Raw genomic sequence first — 12,547 nt, 5'->3', positions numbered from 1 at the left:
GCGGTCTTTCACCACTCGGGTTAAACATGATGTACAAGTCACTTTGATAACTTAAAAATGTTCTTGTTTGGCTTTTTCAGTGTTTTATTTGTTCGTGAGTAAATCGGTTTGGCTGAGATTAAAGTTATTAGATTAGATTAAATTAAATTAAACTTTATTATTCCCTCGGGAGGGTTCCTCCGGGGTTTTCACACAGCTGAATAAACGTCAAACAGAAAACTGATTAAACAGAAGGGTTTACGTCAGTGTCCGGTTATATTTTAGACAGCAAGGAGCAGACGGCAGAGTTTCACTCCACCGAGGGAGCTCGTGACGTACTACCCGGCTTTCTTTAGACCGCGAAGGCCGGTCCTCAGGTGGAAGCAGCCTCTGAATTTGGACACCCCCGCTGTTTCCGGGCCGGCCAATAATAACGGTGACATTTAACGTATTTTATCCGATAAATAAACCCTGTAAAATATATTTATCCGCCCAAACAGCCCTTTTGAATGTCTCCCTAATTCTGAGGTCTCAAGGTTGGCAAGTATGGCCACAACACCTCACTTTTTTTGCCACATTTATTGCAAACCACGGCTCAGCTGTTTGTGGAGGTAAAATACATCCGCACAATTACGCTCAGCCATTGTTGTGAGTGCGCACGCCAAGGGGCTGCGAGACATTTATACAGCCGTATTTCGCACATGACTATGAAAGGAAGTAGTTCCTTTGAATGTAGGCAATCCGAATGTTATAGTTTCTTTCCACTGTGTTCCTGTTAATGATAAACTACAAATTTACTCTAAATTACTAAAATATCGATATTTTAATGTGAGAATCGATTCTAGAACATAAATGATTGGTATCGGAGGAATCGATATTTCAGGATCGATCCGCACATCACTAGTGAGAGGGGGGAGGCACCAAGATGGCAGCTTGAACAGTCGTGTTTTTTCAGGAGCTCCGAAAGACCGCAAAATTTACTAAGTAACTTTATTCTCTTTCCACTCGAACTATAACTATGGATGCCCAAAAGGTTATTAAGAATGCAAAGCTGCAATTTGTGCCGTCAAACCCCATTGTTAAGATGTCGTCGCATGCTAAAGTCAGTGACCATGGCTATGCTAGCACTGAAGCTGCCAACGTGGGCTTAAACAAGCGAGAACGGGGAACAGACTCGGCGCCGCCAACTCCTTCAAAACAACCGCCAGAGGAGAAAAGAACAAAATCTTCAGAGAAGGAAGATGATATCTCCAATAAAACTATTTTTGAAGCCATTATGGGACTTGACAAAAAATTTGAAGCACAACTGGAGGATATCAAGGAACAAAACAAACAAAGTGCAGCTATGGTTGCCAGCTTGGCTAAGGCTGTAGAGTTTAATGCTGCAGAGATAGTTGATTGCAAATTGAAAGTTGTTAAACTGGCAAATGCGAATGAACAGCTGCTTAAAGAAAATGAAGACTTGAAAAGAAGAGTGAGAGAACAAGAGCGCTACCGAATGAGGTGGTGCCTAAAACTGAAAGGGGTGAAGGAAGACAAAGATGAAAACATTAGAGTGAAGGTTTTGCAAACGCTTCAGAAGATTGCCCCTGACTTGAACTTAGAAGAGGCCGTTGATATTGTCCACCGCTTAGGGAAACGAGTTGATGGCAGAAACAGAAACATCATTATTCTATTCACACAGAGGCGAATTAAAGAAGAATTGTGGAGGCGCACCAAAGACTCTTCAACCTGCAAGCAAGAAGGCATCAGCTTCGCGGAGATGTTGCCGCAGGAGGACATACAAGATCGACAGCGCCTATGGCCTCTGGTGGAGGAAGCAAGACGTGCGGGTAAACGGGCCTACTTTCGTGGTCCACATGCCTTCATTGATGGACGCAAAGTTGAGGAAAGACAGGAGAACTAAAAATGACAAAAACTGAAATAGTGGAAACTTGTTCGCGGTCTGAGGAGCTCAGCATTTAGTACTTTTTTTTTTCTTCTTTTTCTCACGTGGTGAGTGATATTCTGTCTATAGTTCATGTTGAATGTTAACATTTGTTTTGGTTCTTTAAATGTTAGGGGTTTAAGAGAATCTGTTAAAAGAAAAGCCTTATTTTTGTACTGCAAAGGTAAAAAATCAAACTGTATTTTTCTACAAGAGACTCATTCATCTGATAGTGATGTATCTTTTTGGTCAAACCAATGGGGTAGCAAAATCCTGTTTAGCCATGGCTCAATGAGGTCGGGGGGTGTAGCAATTTTATTCAATAACTTTCCCGGGGATCTTGTAATACAACGAACTGACTTGAATGGTCATTGGTTGATTGCTGTAATGAGAGTTGAAAGTTTGTTTTTCATTTTAGTCAACGTTTATGGATATAACAATGAAAGTCAGAATAAAATTATGTTAGAAGATATAACTTCAAATATTTTTGAACTTAAAGGTCGATACCCTACAGAATACATTTTAATGGGTGGTGATTGGAATATGACTCCTGATGAATGGACTGATAGATGGCCCTCAAGGACAGGTAGACCACAAAAAAATAACCTAATTATAGAATTTTTGATTAATAACAACTTGACAGATATTTGGAGAGTAAGAAATCCAGAAATTAAGAGCTTTTCCTGGTTTAAACCAAATGGAGCTTGTAAATCTAGAATAGACTATTGGCTAGGAAGTGACATCATTCTTAGCCACACTGTAAAAGTTGCAATGTCAAATGCACCTCTATCTGATCATTGCTTTATTGAACTGTGCTTAGAATCGGAAATTAGACAATCAAATAAAAGAACTTATTGGAAGTTCAATGCCAAACTTTTACAAAATGAAGACTACTGCAACATAGTCAAAAAAATTATAAAAGATATTATGGCTGATCATCTAATTGTAGGATATATCAATAAATGGGAATTCATTAAATTCAAAATTAGAGAATTTAGTATTCAATTCAGTAAAAACATAAGTCAAAAGCAAAGAGAATATGAATGTAAATTATTCCAAGAAATTACTTATTGCTGTAGTAAAGATGATCTAAATACCCAAGAAAGGAGTAAACTTATGGAGTTGCAAACTAAATTAGATCAGCTCTACCTAAATAAAGCAGAAGGAGCTTTTGTGCGTTCACGGGCCAAGTGGATTGAGGAGGGGGAAAGAAATTCTTCATATTTTTTTAATTTAGAAAAGAGCAGACAGAAAAGAAATTTTATATCTTCTCTGTTAATTGATGGCATTGAATGTGACGACCCTAAAATTTTGGAGAATGAAACTTATACATTCTATTCCAATTTATACTCCTCACAGTTCTCCCAAGCAGATTGTGATGTCTTTTTTGATCAAATAGATAATCTGATCCCTAAAATTGATGAATCATTTAAGGAATTATGTGAATCTGACTTCAGAATTGAAGAGTTAGATGCATCTGTTAAGAAAATGGCACTTAATAAATCCCCTGGTCCAGATGGGCTGACAGTTAATTTCTTCCAATTTTTTTGGGAAGACTTACGGGAAATTTTATTCAAAGCTATACTGGCCAGTATTGAAAAGGGAGAATTGATGTCTAGCATGAAACAAGGATTAATTACATTAATTCCTAAACCAAACAAAGATAAACGACAATTGGATAACTTAAGGCCCATAACTTTATTAAATACAGATTATAAAATTTTCTCTAGCTCAGTTGCAACAAGGCTCAAACAAGGGGTTTCAAGTATAATTAGTGAGACACAATCAGGGTTTTTGAAAGACAGGAACATTCATAATAATATCAGATTGGTTTTAGACTTACTGGACTACAATGATCTGATTAGTGATGACAGTTTTATTCTTTTCTTGGACTTTTATAAAGCTTTCGATTCAGTAGAACATCCTTTTATTTTAGAAACACTAACTCGATTTGGATTTGGGGATAAATTTAGGAAGATAATAGATATACTGTATAATGATATAAATAGCTCTGTGTCATTAGGCTATGGCACTGGTAAAAGATTTGGCGTCAAAAGAGGAATTAGGCAAGGGTGTGGAAGCTCTCCGTTGTTGTTCATAATGGTTGTGGAGATGCTCGTAATTCTAATTAAAAACAGCAGCGTTGCCGGAATTGAGATTATGGACAATTCTTTAATAATTAGTCAACTTGCGGATGACACTACTCTTTTCTTAAAAAATGAACATCAGATTCCCCTGGTAAAACAAATAATCACTACATTCTCAAAAGCTTCAGGCTTAAAGTTAAATTTAAATAAATGTGAATTATTGGCATTAAAGGAGTGTAATTCACAATTACTGTACGATATAAAGGTGAAGAGGGAGGTAAAATATTTGGGCATCACAATTTCAAAAGATCACAAAGTCTTAGAAAAAGTAAATATTTTAGATAATGTTGACAAATGTAAGACAATCCTAAATAAGTGGTTACAAAGAGACATCACAATTTTTGGAAGAATATTATTAACCAAAATGGATAGTTTATCTAGATTTATATATCCAGCTTACTCTCTATCAATATCGAATAAAGTTATTAAAACAATTAATAGCTTGAATTTTAATTTTATTTGGAGGAATAAGTGCCATTATATATCTAAAGATGATTTGGTTAAACCATACATTGAAGGCGGTGGAAACGCAATTGATTTTGACATAATGAATGGTGTTTTGAAACTTAAATGGTTAAAATCCTTCCTAAATAATCCACACTCCATTTGGTTTTTTATACCAAGTAAGGTCTTTAACACACTAGGGGGTATCGACTTTCTCCTAAAGTGTGACTTTGAAATTACTAAGCTACCTGCTAAACTCTCTGAATTCCATAAACAGGTCCTTCTTTATTGGAAAATGTTATTTAAACATAATTTCACTCCACATAATAGCCCAATTTGGAACAATAGATATATACTGATGAACAGAAAATCTATTTTTATTCAAGATTGGTTATCAAAAGGTGTTTGGGCAATTGCCCATTTTGTAGATGAGGAAGGACATGTTCTAGGACATCAAGATTTTTGCCAAAAGTTTAATATCCAATGTTCTAAAAGTAAATTTAATCGGGTTATAAAATCCATTCCATTGTCACTTAAAAACATAGTTGTAAATGATATAATATATTCTGACATCTCCCCCAAGTTAAGGCAATTATATATAGATGGTATTCGATTTTGTGATGTTAAATGCAACAATAAGTTTCTTAGATCTTCATTAAGGAGTCTTTATTCTCCAAATTTACTTAGACGTAATTACATATTAAAAGATTTCCAAAGGGAAGAAATTGAAAAAATAAGAACTGATTATATCACCTTCCCTATCCCTCCTAAAGGGAAAGAAGTCCAATTTAAAATCTTGAATAAAATTTACCCGACAAATAGACTCCTTAGTGATAGATTCAAAATAGAAACGGGTAATTGTGTATTTTGTGAAACAGAAGAGGAGGATTTGGACCATCTATTCTTTTTGTGCAATTTTATACAAATATTTTGGTTGGATTTTCATACCTGGCTTTATTCCAGTGGGATTCAAATTACCCCATTTACCTTAAATATGATAATGTTTGGAGTGTTTTTGAAAGAAAAGAAAGCTAATTATGGTGTTAATGTGTTATTAATCTTGTGTAAGTATTTTATACATAAATGTCGCTTTTTTAAGATTAAACCAACACTGGCTCACTGGAAAAACGACCTAAACCTGTTGGTTAAATCTTTGACTTTAGTTAAAAAGAAAAAGGCTGCTTTTTTTTGTTTCCTTTGTAGAAGATTTTGATTTAGTGAGTTAATAATCTGTTAATTTATGTGACCCCATCTTTATATTTTATTTTCACTATATATGAAAGTTGCTAATATGTAAGAAATGTTTATTCTCTGAATCTGTAATATATGGTGCATTTTGTTTGTATGTTTATATTACTAATAAAAAAAAAAAAAAAAAAAAACGTCGGTGAGAGGGTGGATTGGTCTCGCCCGATCAGCGGGCATAGCCGGTGATGCAAGCCGGAAATCAGACTTCCTTTCCCGCAGTTCAGTTCTGCAGCCCGCTGTTTTCGAGCAGAGGTCAAATGTGAAGCAAGGGCGCCACTCGGTGGACAAATAAAAAAATTACAACTCTAAGGTCTCTAGTTAAAAACGAAACCTAAGGTGGAAACCTGACGATCCCTTAAACCTTAATTTTTCTGGCGTGAAAAATAGCGTTTATAATGGGTTTCAATGGGACAATTTTTGTCCAAAGGCATAAAGGTGGATGCATCGCTGTAGCTTAGCCATTTTAGGCTAATTTAATGAATTTACACCACAATTTTAAAAAAAAAAGTTAAAAAAAGATTCTTTGACAAATTTGGCTATATTCCACTCAACACAGTGAAGATGCTTTAAAACTAAAAATTCAAAAGACAATAAATGTCCTTAAGATCCTCCAAGGGTTAAATAGATAACTATCATATCTGATATCATATCTCACAGTACAATAATATTGAATGGGTTGCATTGTTGTATTTTGTCATGTTTCTCAGGTCTTTGTCTGAATTTCTACGAACATTATTGCTAAGGATTGTCTTATTGCATTGGAGTCACACTGGGTTAAATATGTACACTTGGGTTTTAAGGGGTATTTATTATTTTCTTCTTTTTTTTGGGTTGTATGGAAGCCCCAAACGCAATTTCATTGTTCTTGACAATGACAATAAATAAATAAATACTAAAAAAAATACTAATACTCCTGCTTTGTTTTTTTTTACTTCTTATCTCTGAAATGTTCTCCACTATAATTACGACCATTGTTTAGAACAACACATTGCCTCTGGAGGCTTTCCATGGTTCAGCCTGCTGCCCGTGCACCTGGCTGCCCACCTAATGTAAAAGAAAATGGGAGTCATCAGAGGAGATATTCATGCATATACATGTGTGTTCTCACAGCTTTCTATAGTAGTGAGCATTATGTTTGAGCAGTTTGGACCAAATGCACCAGATTATCCAGATTTCCTTCCCACATACAACTCCAGGTGTCCAGTCATAAATCTTTGGACCACTTTTGAGCCCTGTCATCTTGGAGATACTTTGACCAAGCCCTTGTTACTTACTTACCGTTGCTAATTTTTTCTGCCTGTAACACATAAATCAAGGGCTGCTTCCTCACATGCTTCCTAATATAGCCCACCCCTTGACAGGTGCCATTATAATGAGGCAATCAATCTTATTCAATTCACCTGTCAGCTGGCTGCTAATGTCGCGGTACATCGGAGTATTCTAACTTGTACATTACTGGAATATTTCTTTTCCATGATACTTTATGCTTCAACTTATGAGGGAAATATTGCCGTTTTCACCCCACCACATGTACCGGTCGTCTAATTGCTGTGGGTTATTAAACAGTTTTAGTCGTTGATCATTCACAAGATAATTTCAGATCTTTTTTCCTTCTAGTTTTTTCTAAAGCTTTGCAGGGATTTATGTGTAGGTCACTAACCTCCATAGTCAAATCTTTTAGCTTCATCTACAAAAGGGATGTCGAACTCATTTTACATCATGGGCTGCATACTGACCATAAGTGTGCTGGAGCACTGACAGTGTAAGGAAATGTAACCATGCAGTTATCTATATAAGAAAAAGTACAATTTCAACTGTATGTCTCAGTTTTTCTACAAGAAATGCTACATATGCTATGTATTAAATATAAGACATTTGCCAGCACAACTATTTGGGACTAAATTATAAGTAACAGGGGTGTAAAATTACTAAAATGAATCATCGCACAAACTGTTCTGTTGTAATAAAACTGTTGTGGTTTTTTTTGTTTGCTTGTTTTTGGTTGTTGTTTTTTTTATTGTGGACTCATAAGGACATTTTTTTTAATAGTGAAAATTTAATTGTTTAACTATTAGTTACCTTGGTGCAGTGTGAATGGCCATGGAGGTCAAATGAAAGCTGGAATACTGTTAAAAATCCCATATTTATGCCCTCATTCACATTTTTTTTCCAAACCAGTTCAGTGGGCCGGATTGTTGTCATCAGTGGGCCATTTCTGATCCCCGGGCCACATGTTTGAAACCCCTGATCTATAATTAAATTAATGGGAGAGTAAGAGAAATGTCAAACCCAGTCTGAAAATCTGCATGTAGTGAACCATCCTACATTAGCTGCAGCTCACACATTAAAATGCTCGTTAATATTTAGCTGTCGACCTGTCGCTGATTCACAGCTCATTGTGGATGGGGAATGTGGAGGACATATTTAGCACATCTTATTGATATTTTTACAAGACCCTCTTAGTGACTCTTGGTTTTTGGCAGCCTAAGATGGTTTCCTACCTTTCCCTCAAAGCCATCATCAAACCCTGAGTTTTATTTACCATCTGGGCACTGAGGTAAACAGTATTTGCAGCATCGGAGCAGTTGCTGCAGCCCTGTCTTTCAGCGAGATATTAGCTGGCCTCACGCCACGGAGAGAGAGAGAACAGGAGAGACAATGTGGAGTCATACTTATAGTACTTGTGGCATTTATTTGTGTATACTTGGATGTGTATGCATTATGAGGATGTGTGCCTGGTGACGAGCTGGAGCTGTGCCAGGCTGAAGACACAACGCCATACAAGGACAAGTCATGCTGGAGGTTCAGGCTGCCTGCAGGGTGGTACTCCTGCAGGGTGAGAGTACCGCAGCTCTGAGAGCTCCAACCAGATGGAGTTCAGAAGCCTGATGTTTTAGAATGACAGATATTTGCTGGCATCGGATGCACTGGAAAATACATTTGCTTTCTTCAAAGCTTAACCAGCATAAAAAGACACACAACTAATTACACGTTGCCATCTCAAATAACAGATTTGAGATTTTTCCTCTATCTGACAGCTCAATCAGCAGCCTATCAACACCTCTGTAAATGCCCTGTAGATTAAACTACTCGCTCAAGGTTAGGGCGAGATGGAGCGATGTGAACAGCAGTGCCCTGCGTCAAAGACAAAAGATTCTGATGTCTTCATGGTGCAAATTGTGTTTTTTTGTTATCTTAAAAACATTTAAAAAAATTAAAATAATAGAAAATGAAAAACTAACAGGTGGTGGTGGTTCCAGAGCTATTGACTGGTTGCTGATGAGTTAGCATAATGTAAATGTTGCATCATGGCTTGGAAGAATTAGCCCTCCGAAAAGATCTGGGTTTTCTTCTGAGAGGTTTCTTTGCATAGCGCTTGCAATATTACATGCTCAGCCTTGGTATCATGGATATTTTTATGGTGTATAGCAGCGTCTGGCAATAGTTGGTACGCACCCAAATTTACTGGCAAATATTACATCACTTGGGATTCATAGTAGCCAAAAAACAGCAACTGCTAGAGTAAGAATAAAGTAAATTTACATGTTGCACTTTTAAATGTGTTGTTCGAACAAGCGTTTTCCCTCTGACTCAAGTCCTTGTGCTAGGGTAAGGTAAGCTAGGTGAAACAAAAAGATATGGACGTAGCTAGCATTATCATGGTCTTGGGTCATTGGAAAAAGGCTTGTGAAGACATTTCAGTTCTCATCTTAGAAGTGTCTTCAGCTCTGTATGATGGAGTGTCCGAGGCTACGTCCACACTAATGTGTTTTTGTTTGAAAACTCCGTTTTGGCCTCCCCTCCACACTGAGACGGCGTTTTCCCCAAGAAAAAACGCAGCATTTTGAAAACACTCTCAAAAACGCATGTATTTCAAAACGGAGCTGTCCCGTTGCAGTGTGGACACTCGAAAACGCAGACTTTCGAAAACGATGACACACGTTGGTCATATGATGTAGTCATGTGACCACTTAAACCAAGAATTCGGTGCTTTGTCTTGCCATTTCGCCGCCACGTTTCAAAGAGCCGGAATGTAAATAAACGGCAGAGGGAAATGACGCGGGTCAAGTCGTCTTGCGTTTCACGCACGCACGGAACTGCAACGTCAGCATTTTCGGCCGTTATAGTGTGGACGCGCAACCCTTTGAAAACGACTGAAAACTCTAGTGTGGACGCGGAGCGTTTTCAGATGAAAACGCTGTTTTCAAATCTATCCGGGCCAGTGTGAACGTAGCCTGAAGGAGAGTCCCAGTAGCCCCAGTAGGCAATCCCTGGAGGGCCTGTCCCCATGGGGGATTCCTGTGGGTCACTATTAATCATGTGAGTCATTAAAGGGTCACATGAGACCATGAAATTCAGTTGTAAGTGTTTACAGAGATCAAGTCATAAAGCTGTTTTCTGATCGGACCGGAAGACATTTTGAAGCCGCAGCTATCGCCCTCTGGTGGCCTTTAAAAGAATGCAAATTTTAGTCCCTCGGCATTGGCTTCCTTTTCCAGACCCGGAAGCCATCATTGTCCATGTCCATCATTTGTGCTGTCTATGGATTAAACACATGCTACAGAAGACAACTAGCACAAGGACTCTCCATTCAATTTCAGGTACATTTGAAATGCTGAGAATCCAAAACTCTGAAAACACATTTGATAAAGTGCCTTTTTCATCTGTTTGTGTGGACTCTGCAGTGAAGAACAAATAAAGCTGCGGCACACTGATTATATCTGAGGCATCGCAGACTGGAACTCGTGCAATTTGTAACACAAGTATAACCCTGGCACCGCGTGTGTGTTTCTTTTTTTCCTGAGTGTGCTCGTAACATGTTCGCATTTAAATGTTTCATACATCAGCTGAGTGAAGCTCTACAGATGAAAGTGACTCTGAAAAGGATCTAACTGCTGTGAAGTTCGTGTGTGTGTGTGTGCGCAAGTGAGAGTGAAAGCACAAGAGAGATTTATGGAGAAGTAAGGTCAAATATCTTCAGCCTAATAATAAATCACACACACACTCTGCCACCCTCCCGTCTGGTATACCCTCTTTCTCTCTTTCCATCCCCCACTTGTGTGTTGACATAGTTTCCATGGTGAGGGGAAGGTGTTGAGAGCCATCGCTGCATTCCTGGGAGCATGCTCACACACACACACACACACACACACACACACACACACACACACACACACACACACACACTCTAACATTTACTCTGGGGGGTCAGTTAACACTGTCTCACAGCTCTCCCGGGCCAATATTTGACCGCTGCTGTCCCAATAAAAAAAAAAAAGAGAAGAAAAACAGAAAACAGCCCAGAGATTTCCGATGTCCTGTAGGTAAAACGTGCCATGCGTGATTCAGTCTGTTTTCTCTTCTTGCTTGTCATTGCCTCTGTCCTTCACATTTCAAAGCTAACTTGCAGTCAGCGTGCATGCTGAAACCTCTTTGTAGTGTAAAGCCTTACTCCAGGCCCAAGAGGATGTAGCATTCACGGATTCCTGTTGCTTTTGGACTGTTTTGCTGTTTCTTTGGCCTTAGCACAGTGTTCAGAGTGAATTACAGGAGAAACAACAAAAAGCAGCAACAGTGTCAAAACTGTAGCACTACCATTCTTTGTGATATAAAGGAATAGGTTCGCTTGTACCTTAAACCCTTTACAGGCTGGGTGAGGCCATGCTTGCTGCAGAGACATATGAAGATTACAGTCATGGTAAAAACAGAGTGCATCCTCTGTCAATTCTAAAAAACTGACCTTAAAAAAATCTAGTTTTTAATTTATATACAACATATGACACATTAGACTGTTTTAATATTTATTTGACAAAAACAAAACCAAAACGCAGACACAGCGTGTAAAACACTGAGTACAGCCCAGAATCAACTATATTTAGCTTGCAGTTTTCTGTGTGACCTCATCAGTCTCTCAAATCCTTGTGGAGGATTTTTTGCGGATTCTTCGTTGCAGCGTTCCTTCAGTTCGTTGAAATTGGGCATGCACAGCAGCTTTACTTGCTGCTGCACCAACCAGTTTCAGCAAGCTTTAGCTGTCAAACACATGGCCTCACAGTTGACTCTAGGATACTTTGGTATACAGATGGGTTCATGGTCGACCCAATGACTGCAGGTGCTCAAGTCCTGTGGCTACAAAATACACCAAAATAATGACCCACTGTGCTTGACAGCTGGTATGAGGTATATATGCTGACATGCTGTTTCCTCCAAATGTAGCACAATATGATCAGTCATTTCCACTTTTTTTCCAGATGCAGCTTTACAAAACTAATCAATGCTGACATGTTCTTTTAAGAGAGAAGAGACTTTTCTCTTGGCAAACCAAATCCAATCAAGCCGTACTTACTCCGTCTTTTTAGAACGGTGCAGTCGTAAACTTTAACACTTAACATGCTAGCCCACACCTGTAGACACTGAGATGTAGCTCTTGTGTTTTTTGCGTGATAATGTGTCCCGACTGTTTGGATCTTTCTTTTGGGGAAATGTCATTGGGTTGAAATGGTTTATCCTTACAGAAGCACAGATGGTTTGGCCTGATGAGTACAAAAGGGTCACAAAAACCATGACATGAATTCTCTGGAGACAGTAAAACAGCAGGTTTTATGGACACTTTAAAACCTTGTTCATGGACATGTGTATGAGGAGGTGTTAGAAGAGAACTCACTGGGTTTCATGAATGCATCCAATTAATTGAAGTTGTTGGATATCTGAAACCTTTTGAATTTCAGCACATATATTCTGATTAAACACGTTCGTGTGCTTGTTTTAATAAAAACTATTTGGTTTTCTGGCCCTGGAGGTT

Source organism: Diplotaxodon limnothrissa, linkage group LG23 (assembly GCF_057381915.1).
Source record: "Diplotaxodon limnothrissa isolate DT_005_m linkage group LG23, D_limnothrissa_male_GT1.1, whole genome shotgun sequence".
NCBI classification, from domain to species: domain Eukaryota; kingdom Metazoa; phylum Chordata; class Actinopteri; order Cichliformes; family Cichlidae; genus Diplotaxodon; species Diplotaxodon limnothrissa.
This window is presented reverse-complemented; position numbering follows the sequence as displayed.